At 47.8% G+C, this 19,685-nt stretch overlaps 4 non-coding genes across 4 annotated transcripts; 2 read left to right on the top strand and 2 right to left on the bottom strand.

The window, feature by feature from the left end:
* The first annotated feature begins 6,055 nt into the window (after nucleotides 1-6,055).
* On the top strand, nucleotides 6,056-6,219 carry LOC148812128 (U1 spliceosomal RNA). The gene has a single exon (XR_016086358.1). It is a non-coding gene; the product is annotated as a U1 spliceosomal RNA (small nuclear RNA).
* A 623-nt stretch (nucleotides 6,220-6,842) lies between these two features.
* Nucleotides 6,843-6,961, bottom strand: LOC148812129 (5S ribosomal RNA). The gene has a single exon (XR_016086364.1). It is a non-coding gene; the product is annotated as a 5S ribosomal RNA (ribosomal RNA).
* A 9,885-nt stretch (nucleotides 6,962-16,846) lies between these two features.
* trnah-gug (transfer RNA histidin (anticodon GUG)) lies at nucleotides 16,847-16,918 on the bottom strand. Its single transcript has one exon. It is a non-coding gene; the product is annotated as a tRNA-His (tRNA).
* Nucleotides 16,919-19,422: 2,504 nt separating this feature from the next.
* On the top strand, nucleotides 19,423-19,495 carry trnaf-gaa (transfer RNA phenylalanine (anticodon GAA)). The gene has a single exon. It is a non-coding gene; the product is annotated as a tRNA-Phe (tRNA).
* Nucleotides 19,496-19,685: the final 190 nt, after the last annotated feature.

Below are 19,685 nucleotides of genomic sequence, written 5' to 3' on the forward strand. Positions count from 1 at the left end.
TTACGGCCCTGACATCCAACCCCCGCCACTCTCTGCGTAAAGCAGTATCGTCAGGCCCTAACATCCCACCCCTGCTAATTTCTGCGTAAAGCAGTATCGTCAGGCCCTGACATTCCACCCCTGCCACTCTCTGCGTAAAGAAGTGTCGTATGGCCCTGACACCCACCCCTCCACTCTCTGCATAAAGCAGTGTCGTAAAGCCCTGAAATCCGACCCCCACCACTCTCTGCGTAAAGCAGCATCGTCAGGCCCTGACATCCCACCCCCACCACTCTCTGCGTAAAGCACTGTCGTATAGCCCTGACATCCCACCTCCGCAACTCTCTGCGTAAAGCACTGTCATATGGCCCTGACATCCCACCCCCTCCAATCTCTGTGTAAAGCAGTGTCGTACGACCCTGACATATCTCCCCCACCACTCTCTGCGTAAAGCACTGTCGTCAGCCTCTGACATCCCACCCCCACCACTCTCTGCGTAAAGCAGTCTTATGGCCCTGACACACACACCTGCCACTCTCTGCATAATGCAGTCTCATCGGGCCCTGACATCCCACCCCCGCCACTCTCTGCGTAAAGCAGTATCATCAGGCCCTGACATCCCACCCCCACCACTCTCTGCGTAAAGCAGTCGTGTTGCCCTGACACCCACCCCCTCCACTCTCTGTGTAAAGCGTTGTCGTATGGCCCTGACATCCCACCTCTTCCGCTCTCTGCGTAAACAGTGTCGTACGACCCTGACATCCGTCCCCCACCACTCTCTGCGTAAAGCAATGTCGTATGGCCCTGACATCCAACCCCGCCACTCTCTGCGTAAAGCAGTATCGTCAGGCCCTGACATCCCACCCCTGACACTCTCTGCGTAAAGAAGTGTCGTATGGCCCTGACACCCACCCCTCCACTCTCTGCGTTAAGCAGTGTTGTCAGGCCCTAATATCCCACCCCCTCCACTTTCTGCATAGAGCAGTGTCTTATGACCCTGACATCCCATCCCCACCGCTCTCTGTGTAAAGCACTGTCGTATGGCCCTGACATCCCACCCCCGCCACTCTCTCCGTAAAGAAGTGTCGTCAAGCCCTGATATCCCACCTCCGCCACTCTCTCCGTAAAGAAGTGTCGTATGGCTCTGACATCCCACCCCCGCCACTCTCTGCGTAAAGCAGTAATTAATTAATAATTATAATTGCTTACACTTACATAGTGCTCTTTTGGACACTCCACTCAACCCGCTTTACAGGCAATCGTGTCTCCCCTCCACTACCAAACAGGAGGGGATGATGCGACGGCAGCCATAGTGCACCAGAATGCTCACCACACATCCGCTATTAGTGGGGAGGAGAGCAGAGAGTAATGAAGCCAATTCATATATGGGGATTATTAGGAGGCCATGATTGGTAAGGGCTAATGGGAAATTTGGCCAGGACGCCGGGGTTATACCCCTACTCTTTTCGGGAAACGCCCTGGGATTTTTAATCACCACAGAGAGTCAGGACCTCGCTTTTACGTCTCATCCAAAGGATGGCACCTGTTTACAGTATAGTGTCCCCATCACTATACTGGGGCATTAGGACCCATGTGGACCACAGGGTGAGCGCCTCCTGCTGGCCCGACTAATACCTATTCCAGCAGCAACCTTTCCCAGGAGGTCTCCCATCCAGGTACTGACCAGGCTCACACCTGCTTAACTTCAGTGGGTTGCCAGTTGTTAGTTGCAGGGTGATATGGCTGCTGGCAGAGTCAGGGTCAGAGTTAGGGATGATCGTCACTATCGTCAGGGTTAGGGTTAGGTGCGATCGTCGGGTTTTGTCAGGGTTAGGGTTAGGGTTTGGTACGATCGTCAGTATCGTCAGGGTTAGGGTTAGGTGCAATCGTCAGTATTGACAGGGTCAGGGTAGGGAAACAAAGCTCTTTCTCCCAGATTTTCTCTAAGAAGGGACCATCTGGGACAAGGAGTGTTGCACTCTCCTTCCAACGACTGAAACCCTCCCAGTTTATTTTCTGATGTTCAGGCCTTGTGGAAAGGTAATATGAAGTCTTTTGATCCACTCCGTTTCCTTTTTCTTTCTTTCCATCTCTGTCCAGTTGGGGTTGCTCTCCAGTCCTGTGGCCTCCAGCGCTTCCAGCCCGTGCTGTAGGAAGTGTGCCACCAGGTGAGTCCTCCTTTCCCGCTGGTTCCGGATGTTGTACCTGTGTTGTGCCAGTCGGGTTCGGATGGAGTTACCCGTTTCCCCCACATAGGTCACCCCGCATGTTTTGCACTGGATGCCATAGACAGCATTATTGGTGTTTTCTGAGAGCACCCTTTGCAACTGGAAGATTTCTTTGGTTTTGTTGTTTTGGATCGTTGTTTTCTGTTTGAAGTGTTTGGCTTTTGGTGTATTTGATCTGTTTTGTACTGGTTTTAGTTTGCTTTGGACTAAATAATCCTGTAGGTTTTTGTTTTTTCGTTATGCAGATATGATTTTGTGTTCCCTCAGTAGGTTTGTGTTTTCTAATATCGTGGTGAATGTAGACTTTAGTTTTTGGTTGGTTATTCCGCTGAGTTGGGAGTATGTTGTGATGAGGGGGATTATTTTGCTGTCATCAGGTGTTTTTCTGTTTAGAAATGTTTGTGCCACATTTCTGAGGAATCTTTGTGTATATCCTCTCGGGCGTAGAGCTTGGGCTTGGAAGAGTGTGTGTTTGGCTTCCTCAAAGTCTTGTTGTTGTGTGCAGATTTTGTGGAAGCGTAGGAGTTGTGATTTTCCCAGTCCTTTGAAAGTATGTTTTGGGTGGAAGCTGTCTTTGTGCAGTAAGCCGTGTGTGTCCGTGTCTTTGAAATATACCTTGATGTCCAGTTTGCCTGTGTTGTTGAAGGAGGAACCCTTGTATGTGGTGGTGTCTAGGAAGTCTATCTGGTTTTCATGCTTGGTGTATTTGAGTTTAATGGACCTGTGGTGTGTGTTGAGAGTGTTAATGAATTCTTGAAAGGACTGTGGGCCGTGCGTCCACGTTCCCCAGATGTCGTCAAGGTACCTGAAGTAGTGTGTAGGTTTGTGTGTACATTTTGGGAATACTGTGGCTTCCCAATGGGCCATATAGATGTCAGCATAGGCCGGAGCAAAGCGTTTCCCCGTAGCAGTTCCTTTTATTTGTAAGTAGTATTGCTCTTCAAATTCAAAATCGTTTTTGTTGAGGCTAATTTCCAATAGCTTCAGAATTTGTGTTTCTGGTCTGTTGCGGTCAGAGTATTTGAGAAATACTGCTTTCAGTCCCTCCGTAGTTTCAATGTTGGTGTATAAACTGTCAATGTCAATGGTGAACAGGAAGGCTTCCTGTTGTATTGTAGCATTTTTGACTTCGGCTACAAAGTCATAGGTGTCTTTGATGTAACTTGGGTGGTGTTTAGAAATGGGGTTGAGGAAATGGTCTAGATATTCTGCTATTATGTAGGATTCACTGTTGCAGTCGGACACTATGGGCCTCCCAGGTGGAATTTCGTAGTGGAGTGGCCATGTTTCTGGGGCTTTATGAATTTTTGGGAGGAGGTAGAAAATCCTCGGTCGTGGTGATTCCTCTCCTCTTAGGTAGAATGCCTGTTTTTTGGTTAGGTGTTTTAATTCAACCAGAGTTTGTAGGATTTGCCCTATTTCTAGTGCTGTTTGTTTGTACAGCGGTTCTTCCAATGTAGTATAGTGTTTCTGATTATTTAATTGTCTGTGTGCTTCTGCAATGTATTTTTCTCTATCCATGATAACTATTGCACTCCCTTTGTCTGCTGGTTTTATGACTATATGTTTGTTTTCCTTTAAATGTTTTAAGGCTACGGGTTCCTCCTTTGTTATGTTGTGTGAGTCCCTGTATGGTCGGAGTTTTTGTAGAATTCTGTTGTCCTCTTGAATTATTTCCTGGATTTCTGGTGGCAGTTGGTTTTCCCTTGGTTCCCAACTGGATTTAGGCAGGAAGGGAACCCTTTCTGTGTCGGTGTCTTTATCCTCAAAGAAGGCGGTCAGTTTAAGGCGACGGTGGTATTGTCGGATTTTGCTTTTCAGTCTGGTTTTCTAACCTTTCTTTGTCCCTACTGTGGGGACAAATGATAAGCTCTTATTGAGGAGGTTTATTTGTTCAGTTGTGGGGTGGAAGTTGTTGCTTAGATTTACAATATTTTTGTTGTTCTTGTCCCCATCTTGTTCTGCGGCTTTGGGGCTTACCAGTTTAAATGTTGTGACCAGTGGTCTAGCATTTTTTTAGCTGTTGCGGTGGTCCAGTGAATTCCATCTCTTTCTGTCTTGAAAAGAGCTTCTTCCAGTTTGGGGAGGTATGGCATGTTTTGCTGTATGTGATTGTTTATTGTGTCCAGGTTTTTCCTGGTCTCTGGAGTAATTAATCAGTGGGATGTATATTTCTGCAGATGGGAAGGTTCCCTTAGCCTCCCGTAGCATCTGTCATAGTTGTTTGATAGCTGTTTCCTTTGCTTTTTGTGCCTTGTTATTGATTCCAAAGGATAGAATGATTTTCTCCACTACTGTGTTCCGGGGGGTGTGTTGTAGGAGGTTTGCTGCATTGTAAAATGATGCTCCTGGGTAGCTTTCTATCTGTAGATCTGGATTTTCATAGGGGGGTATTCTTGATAAATTGGAGTCCCCTATGCAGAGCCAGCGTTTGTGGGTTTCCAGCTTCCTGTCCATTAGCTTTCTTGTGGTCTTGTCATGTCGGTGTGGTCTGTATCTTGGTTGGGCTGGTGCTGGTGTGGGGGGGTAATAGTCGGGGTCGGAGTCAGGGTTAGGATCAGGGTTAATGTCAGGGTTAAGATTAGGGTTAGGGTTAGGACCAGGGTCAGGGTTAGGATCAGGGTTAATGTCAGTGTTAGTATTAGGGTTAGGGTAGGGGAACAAAGCTCTTTCTCCTAGATTTTCTCTAAGAAGGGACCATCTGGGACAAGGAGTGTTGCACTCTCCTTCCAACGACTGAAACCCTCCCACTTTATTTTCTGATGTTCAGGCCTTGTGGAAAGGTAGTATGAAGTCTTCTCTGTCTTCTTGCTTCTCTGCTCTCTTCGGATCCTTTGTGGCCTGGGGATTGGAGGAAAGTAATCTATTTCTGGAGTATATGCTCTGGCTCTCATGGGGCCAGATTTCTGGGTTGGATGTCTGCTTTCCCAGTGTCTCTTCACTGGTTCTGGAAGGGATTCTGCCTGGGTTACGTATGTCTCTTCTGAGCCATTTACCTCTTCCCTGATTAGTGTGTCGAGTATTTGGAATCTGTTTGGAGACGTGGGGATAGTGGATTCCTTGTTGCTAAGTGTAGCAGTAACCATAGCTTGTGTATGGTCCAACGTGTCCTTCTGTATTTTCCTCCCATAATTTTTCTTTGCCCAGTTGGAGGCAACCGCGAAAGCTTGTTCCCAGCCGGGAAGCTCCAGGTCCTCCAGTCGTCTGGACAGATGTGTGAGAGTTTCCTCGTAGTGCTCTTCGAGGATCTGCAATGTGGTGTGGAGCCAGTTTTTGGCATTGCTTACTAGCTTCAAACATGTGAGTTCGGTTGGGTTGGCCGGTCTTATGAGGTGCTTGAGTTCCTCTGTCTTCCGTCGTAGGCTGGCGGGTGCCTGGTTCTCCCCTCCGGAAACTGCTGTGTTTTTTAGGTGGTTGACTGTCTGGATCATTTTGTAGATGATCCTGGTTCCTAGTTGGAAGGTATCCTGTCTGTTTGATGTGTCTGATGTGGTGTGGTTTGGTGTGTAGGCGGTGTGGGTGGCGGTGTGGGGAGTGACCGTAAGGCAGCGTGCGTTGTCAACTCTGGGTTGACGCATACCATAACGATCCATACTTAAAAAAATAAAAAAAGCTTCGTTCATAAAGCTTCGTTGGCACCGTTAGGTTTCCACTGTTAGGCAATTTACCTCTGTAGAGTCTATGGCTCCGTGAAAAGGCAATCTTGCTTTTCTTTGTGTCGCGGCGTTTCGACCTGCCTGGGTCTTCTTCAGGCGTTGTTATGCGGTGGCGATGCGGGGCGAGGAGCTGGTCTAGGCTGCGCGCTTTTTGCTGTGGGTGCGGGCCACTTGCAGGGGCTTGTACAACTCATACTTACCTGGCAGGGGAGATACCTTGATCAAGAAGGAGGTTCACCCAGGGTGAGGCTCGGCCATTGCACTCCGGCTGTGCTGACCCCTGCGAACTCCCCAAATGTGGGAATCTCGACTGCATAATTTCTGGTAGTGGGGGACTGCGTTCGCGCTCTCCCCTGATGTGCTTGGTCCATATCGGATACGGAAGAGTTACGACACCACAAGCTGCGATAGAATCCCAGTTCGAAAGGAGTCGATGCCACTGCTGGTTCCCGGTTTCTTTTAGTTAGAGGTCCGGAGAAGCATTTCAAGCTGGTTACACTACTCCTTCCGGACATTCATTCCCTTTTCAAAGTCAGTCGTTTTGCTGTAATCTGCATTATTTAGGCTGATTATCGAGGTTAGCCTTTATTTGGTCATGGGGGCCTCGGTACTGTATGCTAATTCTCAAGACAGTTTCACCCGTTTTCTGATTGCTAGGTTCTGTAGCAGTGCAGACATGTCAAACAGTGAATGGCTGTACCTCTATTGTATCCGTGCTCAATGAATGAAATCAGTAATAAATGAATATATGTATAGTTATACGAAAAACAAGTGGTTTATCGACTCATCTTCATTTGCAGATTTAGAGGCAGCTTCGATATTTGTTTTACAAACGGGTTTTTTTTTTATATGGGTCACACACATGCCATAGCAACAAAACATCTCTAGAGATGAGGCTATAGATCACCTTTCCATCCTCCAGGTTTTCCTCCCAAAGCCTACGGTACCAACGGCGACCCCTGCTGGCCGAGAGAGCAAAAGCTTGCAGCACCTGGCATTCCCAGGCGGTCTCCCATCCAAGTACTAACCAGGCCCAACCCTACTCAGCTTCCGAGATCAGACGAGATCAGGCGCGTGCAGGGTGGTGTGGCCGCAAGCGAAAGCCATGACGCCTGACTCGCTACTTGAAGCTGTGTGTGGCTGGGGCTCCGTGCCCCCCGAGCGGGACTGAAGGATCGTTCGTGTGCAACTCTTTGGAAAGGAGCTTCTTTCCAAATCGCATTGCGTACCTGGATGTTGGCGAATGTGCTCCCTTGTGTTGGCTTGTCCCGCACTGGAGGAGAACAAACAAACTGCTCGGAGGAGCACAAGGCAAGTCTTCACAAGACAAAAACCTCCAGTGCACAGCACTCTGAAAACATTTCTGGGCTGTCGCGTGTTTATTTCAGCACATAAAGCGCACCAGTCCAACACGTCGGCCGGGCGCGCGGTGCCTCCCCCCTCTTGTGGCCTTGCGGCGTCAGAGCAAGAGGCTCCTTCTCGCTGCCTTTCCGCTGTGTTGCAGAGCCCCGAGAGGAAACCTGGAGCGCACACTTTGCGGGGGGCGGGGGACCGCGTTCGCGCTCTGCCCCCGGTCTCTTGCGCAAGGACTAAATCTCACGGCGCCAGCCAGCGGCCAGGAGACAAGTACAATATCGCAGGACAGGAGGGCCTCGTCATTGATTGTTACATATGAGACGCTGATTAGGAGGAGACCCCGACTGATTGGTAAAGGGGAACACTAACACCAGAGTGACACCTCCGGCATCTCTTTTTGAGAGACGCCTTGGAATTTCTTAATGGCCAAGGAGGGTCGGGACCTCGGTTTTACGCCTCCCCCGAAGAGCGGCGCCTGTTTGTGCAGCAGAGTGTTGCCATCAGGATGCTGGGGCATAAGAAAGCCACACAGACCGCAGGGTGAGCGCTCCCTACTGGTCCCAGTCACACCTCTTGCAGGAGCAGCAGCAACCTGAGCTTTTCTGGGGGGAATCTCCCATCCGGGTGCCAGCTAGGCTCACACCTGCTGGGCTGCCGTGGGTGAGCCCAGTCGAGAGTCGCAGGGTGAGATCTAGTCACCGGGGAGAAACGATACAAGCGAAGGATTACTCGGCTCCCAGCACTTGAAAACACTGACAAATGACTCGTTCCGGCCGGAACTGAATGTACCTGCATGTGTCGTGTCGTCTTCTTCCCCTGCCCCGTTGTGTTTGCTGTATTGTCTTTGAAGCCGGCCCCCGAGACAAGACGGGCTGTTCCTGTGCCCCAATTAAGACTTTACAGGTGCCATTCCCCGGCTTTGTGGCCATTGTCGGTGGTCACACACTCTATTATTATTATTATAATTATTATTATTATTATTATTGAGAGACAGGCTCACTGTCTGTTCCTCAGGCTGGGACAGGAGATCACAAACTGTTTTTTTATTATTGAGAGACGGGCTGACTGTCTGTTCCCCAGGCTGGGACAGTGGATCACACTCTTTATTATTATTACTGAGAGACAGGCTCACTGTCTGTATCTCAGGCTAGGACAGGAGATCAAACAGTTTATTAATATAATTGAGAGATAGGCTTACTGTCTCTTCCTTTGGGCTGGGACAGGACATCACACACTGTATTATTATTATTGAGAGACAGGCTCACTGTCTGTTCCTCAGGCTGGGACAGGAGATCACAAACTGTATTTTTATTATTGAGAGACAGGCTCACTGTTCCTCAGGCTGCGACAGGAGATCACACTGTATTATTATTATTGAGAGTCTGGCTCACTGTTCCCCAGGCTGGGACAGGAGGTCACACACTGTATTATTATTATTGAGAGACAGGCTCACTGTCTGTTCCTCAGGCTAGGACAGGAGGTCACACACTGTATTATTCTTATTGAGGGAAAGGCTCACTCTCTGTTCCTCAGGCTTGGACAGGAAGTCACACACTGTATTATTATTAATGAGGGAAAGACTCACTGTCTGTTCCTCAGGCTGGGACAGAAGATCACACACTGTATTTGTATTATTGAGAGACAGACTCACTGTTCCTCAGGCTGGGACAGGAGATCACACTGTATTATTATTATTGAGAGTCTGGCTCACTGTTCCCCAGGCTGGGGCAGGAGGTCACACACTGTATTATTATAATTGAGAGGCAGGCTCACTGTCTCTTCCTCAGGCTGGGACAGGAGGTCACACACTGTATTTTTATTATTTTGAGAGACTGGCTCACAGTCTGTTCCTCAGGCTTGGACAGGAAGTCACACACTGTATTATTATTATTGAGAGACAGGCTCACTGTCTGTTCCTCAGGCTAGGACAGGAGATCACACACTGTATTATTATTATCGAGAGACCTGCTCTTTCCTGACTGTTCCTTAGGCTGGGACAGGAGATCATAATCTGCTTTATTATTATTGAGAAACCGGCTCACTCCTATCTGTTCCTCAGGTTGGGACAGGAGATCACACACTGTATTATTATTAATGAGAGACGGGCTGACTGTCTGTTCCCCAGGCTAGGACAGTGGATCACACACTATATTATTATTACTGAGAGACAGGCTCACTTTCTGTTCCCCAGACTGGGACAGGAGATCACACTCTGTATTATTATTATTGAGAGAGAGGCTCACTGTCTGTGTCTCAGGCTGGGACAGGAGATCACACAGTTTATTAATATTATTGAGAGATAGGCTCACTGTTTCTTCCTTTGGGCTGGGACAGGAGATCACAAACTGTATTATTATTATTGAGAGACAGGCTCACTGCCTGTTCCTCAGGCTGGGACAGGAGATCACACTGTATTATTATTATTGAGAGTCAGGCTCACTGTTCCTCAGGCTGGGACAGGAGATCACACTGTATTATTATTATTAAGAGACAAGCTCACTGTTCCTCAGGCTGGGACAGGAGGTGACACACTGTATTATTATTATTGAGAGACAGGCTCGCTGTTCCTCAGGCTGGGACAGGAGGTAACACACTTTATTATTATTATTGAGAGAGAGGTTCACTGTCTGTTACTCATGCTGGGACAGGAAGTCACACACTGTATTATTATTATTGAGAGACAGGCTCACTGTCTGTTCCTCAGGCTGGGACAGGAGGTCACACACTGTATTATTATTATTGAAAGACAGGTTCACTGTCTGTTCCTCAGGCTAGTACAGGTGATCACGCACTGTATTATTGTTATTGAGATATAGGCTCACTGTCTGTTCCTCTTGCTGGGACTAAAGATCACACAGTTCTATTATTATTGAGAGAAATGCTCACTGTTTGTTCCTCAGACTGGGACAGGACATTCCACACAAGGTTATTATTATTGAGAGACAGGTTCACTGTCTGTTCCTCAGGCTAAGACAGGAGATCACACACTGTATTATTATTATTGAGAGTCAGGCTCACTGTTCCTCAGGTTGGGATAAGAGATCACACTGTATTATTATTATTAAGAGACAAGCTCACTGTTCCTCAGGTTGGGATAAGAGATCACACTGTATTATTATTATTAAGAGACAAGCTCACTGTTCCTAAGGCTGGGACAGGTGATGACACACTGTATTATTATTATTGAGAGACAGGCTCGCTGTTCCTCAGGCTGGGACAGGAGGTCACACACCTTATTATTATTATTGAGAGAGAGGCTCACTGTCTGTTCCTCATGCTGGGACAGGAAGTCACACACTGTATTATTATTATTGAGAGACAGGCTCACTGTCTGTTCCTCAGGCTGGGACAGGAGGTCACACACTGTATTATTATTATTATTGAGAGACAGGTTCACTGTCTGTTCCTCAGGCTGGGACAGGAGATCACACACTGTATTATTATTATTGAGAGATAGGCTCACTGTCTCTTCTTTTGGGCTGGGACAGGAGGTCACAAACTGTATTATTATTATTATTGAGAGACAGGTTCACTGTCTGTTCCTCAGGCTAGTACAGGTGATCACGCACTGTATTATTGTTATTGAGAGACAGGCTCGCTGTTCCTCAGGCTGGGACAGGAGGTCACACACCTTATTATTATTATTGAGAGAGAGGCTCACTGTCTGTTCCTCATGCTGGGACAGGAAGTCACACACTGTATTATTATTATTGAGAGACAGGCTCACAGTCTGTTCCTCAGGCTGGGACAGGAGGTCACACACTGTATTATTATTATTATTGAGAGACAGGTTCACTGTCTGTTCCTCAGGCTGGGACAGGAGATCACACACTGTATTATTATTATTGAGAGATAGGCTCACTGTCCCTTCTTTTCGGCTGGGACAGGAGATCACACACTGTATTATTATTACTGACAGAGAGGTTCACTGTCTCTTCCTCAGGCTGGGACAGGAGGTCACGCACTGTATTATTATTATTGAGATATAGGCTCACTGTCTGTTCCTCTTGCGGGGACTGGAGATCACACACTGTTCTATTATTACTGAGAGACATGCTCGCTGTTTTCTCCTCAGACTGGGACAGGACATTCCACACAAGGTTATTATTATTGAGAGACAGGTTCACTGTCAGTTCCTCAGGCTAAGACAGGAGATCACACACTGTATTATTATTATTGAGAGTCGGGCTCACTGTTCCTCAGGCTGGGACAGGAGATCACACTGTATTATTATTATTAAGAGACGGGCTCGCTGTTCCTCAGGCTGGGACAGGAGGTCACACACTTTATTATTATTATTGAGAGAGAGGCTCACTGTCTGTTCCTCAGGCTGGGACAGGAGATCAAACTGTATTATTATTATTGAGAGACAAGCTCACTGTTCCTCAGGCTGGGACAGTAGATCACACTGTATTATTATTGTTGAGAGTCTGGCTTACTGTTCCCCAAGCTGGGACAGGAGGACACACACTGTATTATTATTATTGAGAGACAGGCTCACTGTCTGTTCCTCAGGCTGGGACAGGAAGTCACACACTGATTATTATTGAGAGACAGGCTCACTGTCTGTTCCTCAGGCTGGGACAGGAGGTCACACACTGTATTATTATTATTATTGAGAGACAGGCTCACTGTCTGTTCCTCAGGCTGGGACAGGACGTCACACACTGTATTTTTATTATTATTGAGAGACAGGATCACTGTCTGTTCCTCAGGCTAAGACAGTGGATTACTATTATTATGAGACAGATTTACTGTCTGATCCCTGGCTGGGAAAGGAGATCACACACTGTAATATTATTATTGAGTGGCAGGCTCACTGTCTCTTCCCCAGGCTGGGACAGGAGGTCACACACTGTATTATTATTATTGAGAGACAGGCTCACTGTCTGTTCCTCAGGCTGGGATAGGAGGTCACACACTTTATTATTATTATTGAGAGACAGGCTCACTGTCTGTTCCTCAGAATAGTACAGGAGATCACGCACTATTCTATTATTACTGAGTGACATGCTCATTGTTTGATCCTCAGACTGGGACAGGACATTCCACACTAGGGTATTATTATTGAGAGACAGGATCACTGTCTGTTCCTCAGGCTAAGACTGGAGATCACACACTGGATTATTATTATTGAGAGACAGGTTTACTGTCTGTTCCCCAGGCTGAGACAGGAGATCACACACTGTATTATTATGATTGAGAGACAGGCTCACTGTCTCTTCTTTAGGGCTGGGACAGGAGATCACACACTGTATTATTACTACTGATAGAGAGGTTCACTGTCTCTTCCTCAGGCTGGAAATGGAGGTCACACACTGTATTATTATTATTGAGAGACAGGTTCACTGTTACTCAGGCTGGGACAGGAGATCACACTGTATTATTATTATTATTAAGAGACAAGCTCACTTTCCTCAGGCTGGGACAGGAGATGACACACTGTATTGTTATTATTGAGAGACAGGCTCGCTGTTCCTCAGGCTGGGACAGGAGGTCACACACTTTATTATTATTATTGAGAGACAGGTTCACTGTCTGTTCCTCAGGCTGGGACAGGAGATCACACACTGTATTATTATTATTGAGAGATTGGCTCACTGTCTCTTCTTTTGGGCTGGGACAGGAGATCACACACTGTATTATTATTACTGACAGAGAGGTTCACTGTCTCTTCCTCAGGCTAGGACAGGAGGTCACACACTGTATTATTATTATTGAGAGACAGGTTCACTGTCTGTTCCTCAGGCTAGTACAGGTGATCACGCACTGTATTATTATTATTGAGATATAGGCTCACTGTCTGTTCCTCTTGCTGGGACTGGAGATCACACTCTGTTCTATTATTATTGAGAGACATGCTCACTGTTTGCTCCTCAGACTGGGACAGGACATTCCACACAAGGTTATTATTATTGAGAGACAGGTTCACTGTCTGTTCCTCAGGCTAAGACAGGAGATCACACACTGTATTATTATTATTGAGAGTCAGGCTCACTGTTCCTCAGGCTTGGACAGGAGATGACACACTATTATTATTATTGAGAGACAGGCTCGCTGTTTCTCAGGCTGGGACAGGAGGTCACACACTATATTATTATTATTGAGAGACATGCTCACTGTTTGTTCCTAAGACTGGGACAGGACATTCCACACAAGGTTATTATTATTGAGAGACAGGTTCACTGTCTGTTCCTCAGGCTAAGACAGGAGATCACACTGTATTATTATTATTAAGAGACAAGCTCACTGTTCCTCAGGCTGGGACAGGAGATGACACACTGTATTATTATTATTGAGAAACAGGCTCGCTGTTCCTGAGGCTGGGACAGGAAGTCACACACTGTATTATTATTATTATTGAGAGACAGGTTCACTGTCTGTTCCTCAGGCTGGGACAGGAGACCATACTGTATTATTATTATTGAGAGACAAGCTCACTGTTCCTCAGGCTGGGACAGTAGATCACACTGTATTATTATGACTGAGAGTCTGGCTCACTGTTCCCCAGGCTGGGACAGGAGGTCACACACTGTATTATTATGATTGAGAGACAGGCTCACTGTCTGTTCCTCAGGCTGGAACAGGAGATGACACACTGTATTATTATTATTGAGAGACAGGCTCACTGTCTGATCCTCAGGCTGGGACAGGAAGTCACACACTGGATTATTATTATTGAGAGACAGGTTTACTGTCTGTATTCCAGGCATGGACAGGAGATCACACTGTATTATTATTATTGAGAGACAAGCTCACTGTTCCTCAGGCTGAGTCAGTAGATCACACTGTATTATTATGACTGAGAGTCTGGCTCAGTGTTCACCAGGCTGGGAGAGGAGGTCACACACTGTATTATTATTGAGAGACAGGCTCACTGTCTGTTCCTCAGGCTGGGATAGGAGGTCACACACTGTATTATTATAATTGAGAGACAGGCTCAATGTCTGTTCCTCTGGCTGGGACTGGAGATCACACACTATTCTATTATTATTGAGAGACATGCTCATTGTTTGTTCCTCAGACTGGGACAGGACATTCCACACTAGGTTATTATTATTGAGAGACAGGATCACTGTCTGTTCCTCAGGACTGGAGATCACACACTGGATTATTGTTATTGAGAGACAGGTTTACTGTTCTTCAGGCTGGGGCAGGAGATCACACTGTATTATTATTATTGAGAGACAAGCTCACTGTTCCTCTGGCTGGGACAGGAAGTATCACACTGGATTATTATTATTGAGAGACAGGCTCACTGTACCTGAGGCTGGGACATGAGATCACACTGTATTATTATTATTGAGAGTCTGGCACACAGTTCCCCAGGCTGGGACAGGAGGTCACACACTATATTATTATTATTGAGAGACAGGCTCACTGTCTGTTCCTCAGGCTGGGACAGGAGATCACACACTGTATTATTATTATCGAGAGACCTGCTCTTTCCTGATTGTTCCTTAGGCTGGGACAGCAGATCATAATCTGCTTTATTATTACTCAGAGACTGGCTCACTCCTGTCTGTTCCTCAGGCTGGGACAGGATATCACACACTGTATTATTATTATTGAGAGACGGGCTGACTGTCTGTTCCTCAGGCTGGGACAGTGGATCACACACTATATTATTATTACTGAGAGACAGGCTCACTTTCAATTCCCTAGACTGGGACAGAAGATCACACACTGTATTATTACTGAGAGACAGGTTCACTGTCTGTTCCTTATGATGGGACAGGAGATCACGTTCTGTATTATTATTATTGAGAGACAGGCTCACTGTCTGTTCCTCAGACTGGGACAGGAGATCACACAGTTTATTAATATTATTGTTGAGAGACATGCTCACTGTCTCTTCCTCAGGCTGGGACAGGAGGCCACACACTGTATTATTATCATTATTGAGAGACAGGTTCACTGTCTGTTCCTCAGGCTGGGACAGGAGATCACACACTGTATTATTATTATTGAGAGACAGGCTCACTGTTCCTCAGGCTGGGACAGGAGATCACACTGTATTATTATTATTATTGAGAGACTAGCTCACTGTTCCTCAGGCTGGGACAGGAGATCACACTGTATTATTATTATTGACAGATAAACTCACTGTTCCTCAGGCTGGGACAGTAGATCACATTGTATTATTATCATTGAGAGTCTAGTTCTCTGTTCCCCAAACTGGAACAGGAGGTCACACACTGTATTATTATTATTGAGAGACAGGCTCACTGTTCCTCAGGCTGGGACAGGAGATCACACTGTATTATTATTATTGAGAGTCTAGTTCACTGTTCCCTAAGCTGGGACAGGAGGTCACACACTGTATTATTATTATTGAGAAACAGGCTCACTGTGTGTTCCTCAAGCTGGGACAGTAGATCACACTGTATTATAATTATTGAGTGGCTGACTCACAGTTTCCCAGGCTGGGATAGGAGATCACACACTGTATTATTAGTATTATTGAGAGACAGGCTCGCTGTCTGCTCCTCAGGCTGGGACAGGAGATCACACACTGTTGTAGTGTGCTCTCACAAAGCACCAGTTCTGTAGGGGTTTGGGCATTTACTGGGACAATTATTAATTGTGGCAGTAAATCACAAAATTGATTATTTTAATGGTCTTAGAATCTAACCATGCGATATAACTCAAACAACGCACACACAGGTACTAATACACGAGGATGCATTTATTATTATATAGAATATGCATGTAAACCTAACAGATCTTATCGTAAGGGTTATCAGAATACAAAAGATATAAATTCATTCAGTTACAAAAAGTTACACATATCAAGAGGACAAAAGTTCGGTATATCATTCATTTAGACCGTATCGTAATTGAACTTGTTTACAACTTCTACATTAGATACTCAAAACAAGTACATAACCTTTGGAATTAAATTGATATCAACTGATTGGGATAACATTTGAATTCTCGAGCACTAATGCTGTGAAGTTGAATACTAACTGCCGGGGGACCCCTTTTCCCACTGTTTCCGTAGTGTAGCGGCTATCACGTTCGCTTAACACGCGAAAGGTCCCCGGTTCGAGACCGGGCGGAAACAGCCTCTTGTTGCACGCTCCTGTACTTCACAGAGGTCTTGAGCGACCGGTCATTTGTTCCCAATGTATTTCCGGTGCCTTCATGCACTCTTGTACCAAACGCACGTTCCTTCTGTACGCGGAGCCGATCATTTGCAATTGGGCTGTGCCGACAGACCAGGACGAGCTCTGTCGGCTCAAAAGCAGCGCAGGACCTGCAAGAACAACAGAAAGATTAGCATCCAGTGAGCCCAAGATCTCATCAAGAATCGGCTCCAGCAACAGGGCTGGGCGCATTGTTCCATTCTCCGACCACTCTCGGTGTAAACAAGTCCCTCCTGGTCTCTGCTTGAAATGCACTTTCCTGCGTTTGCTTTGGTGTAACTGGCTTCCCCTGCATGGGCGAATGTGAAGAAGATCCTTAGTAAGTCATTGAAGAAAACCGAGAAGAGGTCGGAGTGGCCTCTGTCGTTCATCAACGATCCAGTCAGGCAGTACTCCTCTGTAAAGCGCCGTTCGTTCACATCGATTGGCTTTTTTTTGCCTTCATTCGCGCAAGTACTAAAAGCAGAAGCCCCTATTCTGCCGTGACCCGGATTCGAACCGGGGTTGTTGCGGCCACAACGCAAAGTACTGACCACTATACGATCACGGCGAGTTACCGATACACACATGGTAGGGCGGAAAAGGCTGTGCTCTCTTCGTGTGACCTAATTCGGAAAAGTCCTGACGTTGCATTTCAACTGAGCCCCAGTATACATCGACCCTTCGACACTCTGAGTGACAACTCTCTTGCGTGTTTTCTCATATTTATGTAGTTTGCTTGCATGATGCCCGGAACAGCGGGGTTGTGTGCTCCCATATGGTCTAGCGGTTAGGATTCCTGGTTTTCACCCAGGCGGCCCGGGTTTGACTCCCGGTATGGGAACGTGTCAGTTTTGCCTCCTGCTTTCCAAAAGATCAGCACCGTGTACGAAGGAGCCGCATTAAAACCACTCGAACGTGCAAAACGCGCGAGAAGAGGGGGCGCTTGTTTCCAACCGAAGACGTCTCGCGTGTGAGACGAGCTGATCATCGCTGCAGGAGGTGGGAGGGTTACTCTGGTAGACAGGGCTGACCTTCGGCAATAGGATTTATACTCTCCAAGATGATATTTGCACTTTCTGGAGAGGCGATTTTCTCCACTTCAGTAGCCCGATTTCGTCGATTGCGTGGAGAGGGCTGTAGAATGTGGCGCCGCTTTTCCTGCTCCGTCCATGACAGGCGTGCTGGTCTCTGGAGAGAGAGCACGGTCCATCAGCGCACTCCAATAAAGGCACTGGAAGCAGCTGAATCGCATTGGCGAAGCTCAGCACTGGGCCGCTGGGAAGGGTTTGCTACCGTTTCCGTAGTGTAGTGGTTATGACGTTTGCCTCACACGCGAAAAGTCCCTGGTTCGAAACTGGGCGGAAACAGACCGGCTTCTTTTGTCGCCACGCACAAAAGGGGATTGGGGATTCGCCTAGCGCTGTGATCGCACAGACCCACTCACCTCTTAGTGTGGCGGGATCTGCACAGTGCATGTCGCAGCGCATCCTGCTTTCACTCCAATGCGCGTCCTGATGTACCCCAGTCTCCCGCGTGACAGGTGGGGATAATCACCACTATACTAACGAGGAAGACATCGCTCTCTCCGACCCCCGGCATCGTGTCCCGACCCACCGTGCTGGAAGCCGACGCGTGCTGTGATTTCTTTACGGAGCAGAAATGACAACCGAGGAGCCGAGAGATCATTTCAGCATTTCGCGTCTGAACAGAAAAAACAAACGACCAACTCGGAATGACTTGCCTTTGACGCTTATCAAAGCGTTCTTTGTGCATCGAACAGAACCACTCACCTCTTAGTGTGGCGGGATCTGCACAGTGCATGTCGCAGCGCTTCCTGCTTTCACTTCAATGTGCTTTCTGATGTCGAGTCGTGTGCCGTGCGGAGGCTCTGAAAGCGAGAGCAATGAAAAGGTGCACGACGCTGTGAAAGAAAACAGAGAAGTGAAAGGCAGTCCTTTCTCTAAGGAGGTAAAAGAAAAGCTTTCTACTCCCCGTCGGGGAACCGAACCCCGGTCTCCCGCGTGACAGGCGGGGATACTTGCCACTATACTAACGAGGAAGACGTCACACCCTTCGATCCCCGGCATCGTGTCCCGACCCAGCGTGCTGGAAGGCGACGCGTGCTGTGATTTCTTTACGGAGCAGAAATGACAACCGAGGAGCCGAGAGATCATTTCAGCATTTCGCGTCTGAACGGAAAACACAAACGACCAACTCGGAATGACTTGCTTTTGACGCTTTTCAAAGCGTTCTTTGTGCACGACGACTGCGCCGCCTAGCAGATACAAATGGGTTGTACAACTCTGAACTAGCAAATGGAAGAGGGCTAAGCCCCCTCTCTTTTAGCCCAGGTTCGATCTGTCTCCCAGAATCACCAGGGCGCACGCACACACACACACCCGTGCCGTTGAAGTGCTCTGCTTCATTTCTAAGGGCAACTCAACATTCACTCCTACCCCGAGAACAGAAAAGACAGCGTCCGCAGCAACAACAGCTCAGGTCTCTGCACAGGAACTAAGCTGCCCCCATCTCCTCTGCTCTGCGGCTCCTGCGGAGTGGAGTCCTGCCTGGAGCCGTGTTTGCAGGCGGCGGCTCCCCGCGCTCTGTCTGTGCGTCGTGTCCAAGAGCTCCTGGGAGGAAGAGAGAGCCCTCCCACTCGGGGGCTTTTCCACGGTCTGTGTGAGGAGGGGCGGGTGTGTCCAGTAGCTTATCGAGCGGAAGCCTGGGGCGGTGGAGAGCTGTGATCGTGCAGACCTTGAGGTGTCACCTCTTTGTCTGCTTTCCCGCCCCCCCTCCGCCCAAGCTCTGCTCCAGAGTAGCCCGGCAACCCCTCACACCTGCACGTGTCACAACCTAAGGTGTGGTCATGAGACACCCATGGGGTGCTGTTCTGTTCTTGCTAATTGTTTCCTGCCCGTCGCAGGCAGGAGTCCATGCGAGGAAGATGCGCTGGACAGAGCTCAGAGGGCGCAGCTGGGTGGCTTTCCTTCTGAGTGACGTTCCTGCAACACTCTCCCGCTCCTCTTGGTGCGCTCATGCCGCTGGAGCAGGTGGCTGTGGACTCTGTGCACTGCCGAAATAGCTCAGTTGGGAGAGCGTTAGACTGAAGATCTAAAGGTCCCTGGTTCGATCCCGGGTTTCGGCATTTTGTTTCATCGCGCCCTTTGCTCCTCTTTCCAGCGCCCCCTGCCTAAAGTGACGCTTCCCTTTCTCAGCCCGAAACGCAAGCGAGACACCAGCAGCGGTCCCTGCAGGTTTCCGTAGTGTAGCGGCTATCACGTTCGCCTAACACGCGAAAGGTCCCCGGTCCGAGACCGGGCGGAAACAGCCTCTTG

The sequence above is a fragment of the Atractosteus spatula genome, assembly GCF_055471065.1.
Source record: "Atractosteus spatula isolate fAtrSpa1 chromosome 10 unlocalized genomic scaffold, fAtrSpa1.hap1 SUPER_10_unloc_5, whole genome shotgun sequence".
Lineage (NCBI taxonomy): Eukaryota > Metazoa > Chordata > Actinopteri > Semionotiformes > Lepisosteidae > Atractosteus > Atractosteus spatula.